General features: G+C 48.4%; 1 protein-coding gene across 6 annotated transcripts in view; it reads left to right on the top strand.

Moving 5' to 3' along the window:
- Positions 1–2,833: 2,833 nt before the first annotated feature.
- The window catches only part of NEK5 (NIMA related kinase 5), a 62,467-nt gene continuing 58,011 nt past the window's right edge, over positions 2,834–7,289 (top strand). For all 6 annotated transcript variants that reach the window (XM_040266997.1, XM_040266999.1, XM_040266995.1 and 3 more), the window contains exon 1: positions 2,834–2,905. The gene's annotated coding sequence lies outside the window, so the exon portion shown is untranslated. The remainder of the gene's footprint in view (positions 2,906–7,289) is intronic.

Genomic DNA, 7,289 nt, shown 5'->3' with positions numbered 1-7,289 from the left:
TCAGCGCCAGAATCAGCCATTTCTCTGAGGAGCGCTGGTTCCTTTCATGGGTTTAGAAACCAGGATCTGGGTTCTGGGTGTGATGTCACTGCTTATAGTCCCTCTAAGAAGACAGAGCTAGGAAATACATGTATATACGGTATGTGACACTCCCTGGTGGTCCATTGGTTAGGATTCGGCACTCATCGCTGAAGCCTGGGTTCATTTCCCTGTCTTGAGGCTTCCCTGCTGGCTCAGAAGGTAAACAATCCACCTGCAATGCAGGAGACCTAGGGTCAATCCCTGGGTTAGAAAGATCCACTGGAGAAGGGAATGGCAACCCACTCCAGTATTCTGGTCTGGAGAATCCCATGGACAGAGGAGCCTGGTGGGCTACAGTCCTTGAGGTCACAAAGAGCTGCACACAGCAACTAACACTTTCACGCATATCCAGAGGTGACTTCTGTATCTCTCCATCTGTATTTTTTTTTTTTTAAGCTCATGGGTTTGTTCTTACTGGTGTCTTGGACTCTGATTCAGTACCATTGGGGTCATTCTAACCTTTCCCTTCCCTCCCCCACTCCCCTTGGAAGAAAAGCTATGACCAGGCTAGACAGCACATTAAAAAGCAGAGACATTACTTTGCTGACAAAGTTCTGTCTAGCCAAAACTATGGTTTTTCTAGTAGTCATGTATGGATGTGAGAGTTGGACCATTAAAAAGCTGAGCACCAAAAAACTGACCCTTTTCAACTGTGGTGTTGGAGAGGACTCGAGAGTCCCTTGCACTGCAAGTCAAGAGACTAGACTTACCAAGCAAATCAGTCCTAAAGGAAATCAGTCTTAAATATTCATTGGAAGGACTGATGATGAAGCTGAAGCTCTAATACTTTGGCCACCTGATGGGAAGAACTGACTCATTGGAAAAGACCCTGATGCAGGGAAAGATTAAAGGCAAGGGGGGAAGGGAACAACAAAAGATGAGATGGTTGGATGGCATCACCGACTGGATGGACATGAATTTGAACAAGCTCTGGGAGTTGGTGATGGAGAGGGAAGCCTGGCATGCTGCAGTCCATGGGGTGGCAAAGAGTCAAATATGACTGAGTGACTGAACTGACTGATCTTGAAGACAATCAACAATTAATGTAGGCAGGTATGGCTTTAACGATATTTCCAGGTAATCAGCTTCCATAAATACTGTATTTGCTACGTCTTCAGTTCAGTTCAGTACAGTCACTCAGTCGTGTCCGACTCTTTGCGACCCCATGAATCACAGTAGGCCAGACCTCCCTGTCCATCACCGTCTCCCGGAGTTCACTCAAAACTCATGTGCATCAAGTCGGTGATGCCATCCAGCCATCTCATTCTCTGTCATCCCCTTCTCCTCCTGCCCCCAATCCCTCCCAGCATCAAAGTCTTTTCCAATGAGTCAACTCTTCGCATGAGGTGGCCAAAGTACTGGAGTTTCAGCTTTAGCATCATTCCTTCCAAAGAAATCCCAGGGCTGATCTCCTTTAGAATGGACTGGTTGGATCTCCTTGCAGTCCAAGGGACTCTCAAGAGTCTTCTCCAACACCACAGTTCAAAAGCATCAATTCTTTGGCGCTCAGCTTTCTTCACAGTCCAACTCTCGCATCCATACATGACCACTGGAAAAACCGTAGCCTTGACTAGATGGACCTTTGTTGGCAAAGTAATGTCTCTGCTTTTGAATATGCTGTCTAGATTGGTCATAACTTTTCTTCCAAGGAGTAAGTGTCTTTTAATTTCATGGCTGCAGTCACCGTCTGCAGTGATTTTGGAGCCCCCCAAAATAAAGTCTGACACTTTCCACTGTTTCCACATCTATTTCCCATGAAGTGATGGGACCAGATGCCATGATCTTAGTTTTCTGAACGTTGAGCTTTAAGCCAAGTTTTTCACTCTCCACTTTCACTTTCATCAAGAGGCTTTTTAGTTCCTTTTCACTTTCTGCCATAAGGGTGGTGTCATCTGCATATCTGAGGTTATTGATATTTCTCCCAGCAATCTTGATTCCAGCTTGTGTTTCTTCCAGTCCAGGGTTTCTCATGATGTACTCTGCATAGAAGTTAAATAAGCAGGATGACAATATACAGCCTTGACGTACTCCTTTTCCTATTTGGAACCAGTCTGTTGTTTCATGTCCAGTTCTAACTGTTGCTTCCTGACCTGCATACAGGTTTCTCAAGAGGCAGGTCAGGTGGTCTGGTATGCCTATCTCTTTCAGAATTTTCCACAGTTTATTGTGATCCACATAGTCAAAGGCTTTGGCATAGTCAATAAAGCAGAAATAGATTTTTTTCTGGAACTCTCTTGCTTGTTTGATGATCCAGCGGATGTTGGCAATTTGATCTCTGGTTCCTCTGCCTTTTCTAAAACCAGCTTGAACATCTGGAAGTTCACGGTTCATGTATTGCTGAAGCCTGGCTTGGAGAATTTTGAGCATTACTTTACTAGCGTGTGAGATGAGTGCAATTGTGTGGTACTTGGAGCATTCTTTGGCATTGCCTTTCTTTGGGATTGGAATGAAAACTGACCTTTTTCCATTTCCGTGGCCACTGCTGAGTTTTCCAAATCCCGCTCAACTCTAAAACTGGGGAAAACTCAATTGTAAAACTACCTTACTGCTCGGTTGTTGCAAAGTATAGAGATAATATATGCAAAGCATCTGGACACCTTCAGCGAGCGGGAGCCGAATGCTTGTGGAGTGTTAGCAGAGGCGTCCGGACCTAAAACAACCGAGCAAACTCCCATCCCCCGGCCCTCTTCCGGGTGGATCTTGTAGGCGCTCGCACCCCGCGCCCCGCCCATGCCGCGCGCAGCTCCGCCCCGGCAGCCCGCCCCGAGGCGCCACGGCCCGGGGAGCCCTGCTCCACCCAGGACGCTTCTCTCGCTCGAAGCAGGTAAGCAACGGGCCGCGCCCTCAGTCTGGACCCAGAGCTGTCCCCCAGGCCTCCGGGAGCTGCGGGGAAAGGTGGAGCCCCCGCCTAGGAAGGCGCGCTCTGCCCGGGAGCTGCTTCGGGTCCGGAGCCGCGTCGGTCTCCATGGCAACGCGCTGCGCTCCGGACTCCTGGCTCCTCCGAGGTCTGCAGCCCTCCAGCCCGCCGCCACCACGAGTGTTCCTAACGGAGCGAGATTTTCCCCCCACCCCGAAACTTACGGGCTTCCACCCGCTGGTGCCTCCTGGGCGGGCGCCTCTCTGTTGCTCAGTTCCCACGCTGGTGGCTTTAAGTTCCCATTCCGCGTCCTCCTCCCTCGACACCGGGCCCTCAGGTGTCCCCAGCCTCTGGCTGCGGAGCAGGCTCCCACTCTATACCCCTAACCTTCCCCTCTTCCTACACTGACACACATTACTCATAAACATAACCTGTCTGCTCACTCAGGTTTTGGAAATCAGCTTGATGCCCGAACTGTAGTCGTGTGTGTGTGTGTGTGTGTGTGTGTGTGTGTGCGTGTGCGCGTGTGCGTGCGTGTGTGTGTGTGTGCGTGCGTGCGTGTGTGTGCGTGCGTGTGTGTGTGTTAACGTCCCCATGGACTGTAACTCTCCAGGCTCCTTGCCATTCCCTTCTCCAGGGGATCTTCCCAATCAGGGATCAACCCAGGTCTCTGGCATTGCGGGCAGAATCTTTGCCTTCTGAGACACAAAGTAGTGGCCACCACAGTCTAATGGGAAAAAGGAATGGAACGGTTTACCCAAAGCCCCCAAGGCTGGTGGCTGGCAGAGGGGCTCCAGACCAGGCAGCTTTCAGAGAGGTGGGAGGTGATCAGAGCCAAGGCCTGGACCTCCCGGACCTGCCAAAGACAGTTCAGAAACAACGCTATGGAGCTCCCCTTGTGGCTCAGTGGCCTGCCAACGCAGGAGAGGGATTGGTCCCTCTGTAACAGGAGAGAAAGGAGCAGGGCACAACTTTTGAAAGAATGACATAGCCCAAGGATACAACATAAACCATTTAGAATCAAATGGGACCAAGCTGGCAGACAAGACTAGACCTTGATCCTCAATCAGCAAGTGAAATGACACACCCAGAGGTGCCATGATAGTTCCAAGGCACTGTCAAAAGACCAAGGAGTGGGTGGTGGCCCAAATCCTGGAAATCTCTGCCCCTTCCCCAAAATAGTTGGGATAATCCTCCCACTTATTAGCATATGAAATTACCCAACCTGTAAAAACTAACCAGGCCACACTGCACAGCCACATTTGCTCTCTGCGATGGCCCACAGTCTGTCTGTGGAGTATGCTTCTCTCTGCGTTTGAATAAATCCACTTCTTACCTATCACTTTGTCTCTCACTGAATTCTTTCAGCAATGAGGCATCAAGAACCTGAGCTACCTTAGGTCCTGAAACCAGGTACCGTGGGTTTTGGCTGGGTTTGAGTCTTAATCGGAGGTAAACGGTTTCACCTCCCTGGCCCTGGAGGATCCCACATGCTAGGGAGCAGTCAAAACCCGTCAGTGAGAACTCCTGAGCCTGTGCTCTAGAGCCCTGGGAACTGCAAGTACTGACGCTCAGGTGCCCTGGAGCCTGTGCTCTGCAATGAGAGAGGCCGCTGTAGTGAGAGGCTTGTGTACCGCCCCTGTAGAGTGGCCGCTGCCCTCTAACGAGAGAAAAACCCACGCAGCACCGAAGACCCAGCACAGCCACAATAAATAAAATAAAAGAAAAAGAAAAGAAACAACCCGAAGGGAATCACTGGCCCATCTTCTTGCCTGCGGGCTACTGAGGGTGTGTCTGTGTTATAAGCACAGTGTTTCCCGGGAGACAGAAGAGGAGAAGGGATCACCCCACTTACCACCCAGGCAGAATTCCTCTTCCCCTCTCAAGAAGCCAGGATCCTGGGCTGAGGATGACAAACCCAAACCAAAGGAGCTTAAGCGCCAAAAGGAATTTCAGGCCTTATATTAAAAACTGAAGATAACTGACCCAGTAGGCATGGATGGGGCTTTTGGGTCCTCTTGCCATCCTGAATCTTATCAGATGAGTCTAAATGCCATAGTGCCTGTCTTTATTATCCAGTCCATATTTCAGTCTGCCAGTGCACTAGAAGCAGGAGTGAAGGAGCAGGGAGTCACCTGGCAAGGACAGCCATAGACTTTTAGATCTCTGCTCCCAGGAGCAGTCTGGCCAGTGGAGGAATGATTTTTCCAAAAAGGTGAACAGTTCTTGGTAAATATCTGAGCAAACCAAGGTCCAATCAAGCCTCAATTGACACGTAGTTGCATTCCCTGAAAATTCAGTATTAATGAAAATTGCACTAGACGTATTTTGCATTTAGATGTAAAATAGTTTGGTAGTAGCCACAGACAGATATAAACCGATTTTTCCATGCACAGGAATGTGTTCGGAGACGTTCTAAGGTGGTGAGGCTGCTGGATAATCCTTTACTACGCAGGGCCGTCGTTTGCATCACAGAATCTTAGTATCTCAGACCTTGTGTGTGTGCTCAGTCGTGTCCGACTCTTTGCGACCCTGTGGACAATATCCTGCTATCCTCCTCTGTCTCTGGAATTTTCCAGGCAAGATTAGTGGACTGCGTTGCCATTTCCTACTCCAGGAGATCCTCCCGACCCAGGAACTGAACCCACATCTTCTGCGTGTGTCTCCTGCATTGGTAGGTGGATTCTTTATCACTGAGCCACCTGGGAAGTCCTATCTCAGACCTTGCTGTGCTTTGCTTAGCCACTCAGTCATGTCTGACTCTTTGCGACCCCATGAACTGTAGCCCGCCAGGCTCCTCTGTCCATGGACTTCTCCAGGCCAGAATACTGGAGTGGGTAGCCTTTCCCTTCTCCAGGGGATCTTCCCAACCCAGGGATCAAACCCAGGTCTCCTGCATTGTGGGTGGATTCTTTACCATCTAAGTCACCAGGGAAGCCAATGGCCTCAAAATGAGGTAGTATCTGCCTCTCCCATCTCTGTCAACAGGAAAACTCTGGAAGTTTCCAAAATGTCCCATAGGGGGCAGTGCTTCCCCTTTGAGAAAGGCAACTGTAAACCCACACAAGCAGACGCTTTGTGCTTCTTAGAGGTGCCAAGATCAGGATATTATGTTTTTCTTTCTCAGAACAAACTTGAAAAACAGGAATTGTTATTTCCACTTTAGAAATTAGGAAAGTGAGGTTTTATGAAGTTAAGTGACTTGCCCAAGATCACCACACTAGGTTGTATCAAAGGTGCACTGTAGCCCAAGTCTGACCTCCGGGCTTGCTCTGTCTCACTTTGGTTGTTTTACCTGTTCAGTTCAGTTCAGTTCAGTTCAGTCGCTCAGTCGTGTCCGACTCTTTGCGACCCCATGAATCGCAGCACGCCAGGCGTCCCTGTCCATCACCAACTCCCGGAGTTCACTCACACTGTTGGAGTCTTCTCCAACACCACAGTTCAAAAGCATCAATTCTTCAGCGCTCAGCTTTCTTCACAGTCCAACTCTCGCATCCATACATGACCACTGGAAAAACCATAGCCTTGACTAGACAGACCTTTGTTGGCAAAGTAATGTCTCTGCTTTTCAATATGCTATCTAGGTTGGTCATAACTTTTCTTCCAAGGAGTAAGTAAAATTCTCCAAGCCAGACTTCAGCAATACATGAACCGTGAACTTCCAGATGTTCAAGCTGGTTTTAGAAAAGGCAGAGGAACCAGAGACTAAATTGCCAACATCTGCTGGATCATGGAAAAAGCAAGAGAGTTCCAGAAAAACATCTACTTCTGCTTTGTTGACTATGCCAAAACCTTTGACTGTGTGGATCACAATAAACTATGGAAAATTCTGAAAGAGATGAGAATACCAGACCACCTGACCTGCCTCTTGAGAAATCTGTATGCAGGTCAGGAAGCAACAGTTAGAACTGGACATGAAACAACAGACTGGTTTCAAATCAGGAACAGAGCACGTCAAGGCTGTATATTGTCATCCTGCTTATTTAACTTCTATGCAGAGTACATCATGAGAAATGCTGGGCTGGAAGAAACACAAGCTGGAATCAAGATTGCCGGGAGAAATATCAATAACCTCAGATATGCAGATGACACCACTCTTATGGCAAAAAGTGAAGAGGAACTAAAAAGTCTCTTGAAAGTGAAAGAGGAGAGTGAAAAACTTGGCTTAAAGCTCAACATTTAGAAAACGAAGATCATGGCATCTGGTCCCATCACTTCATGGGAAATAGATGGGGAAACAGTGGAAACAGTGTCAGATTTTATTTTTGGGGGCTCCAAAATCACTGCAGATGGTGATTGCAGCCATGAAATTAAAAGATGCTTACTCCTTGGAAGAAAGTTTTACCTGTAG

The sequence above is a fragment of the Oryx dammah genome, unplaced genomic scaffold (genome assembly GCF_014754425.2).
Source record: "Oryx dammah isolate SB20612 unplaced genomic scaffold, SCBI_Odam_1.1 HiC_scaffold_24, whole genome shotgun sequence".
NCBI lineage: Eukaryota > Metazoa > Chordata > Mammalia > Artiodactyla > Bovidae > Oryx > Oryx dammah.
Note: the sequence above shows the minus strand (reverse complement) of the source record. Positions and strands in the feature narration are given on the sequence as shown.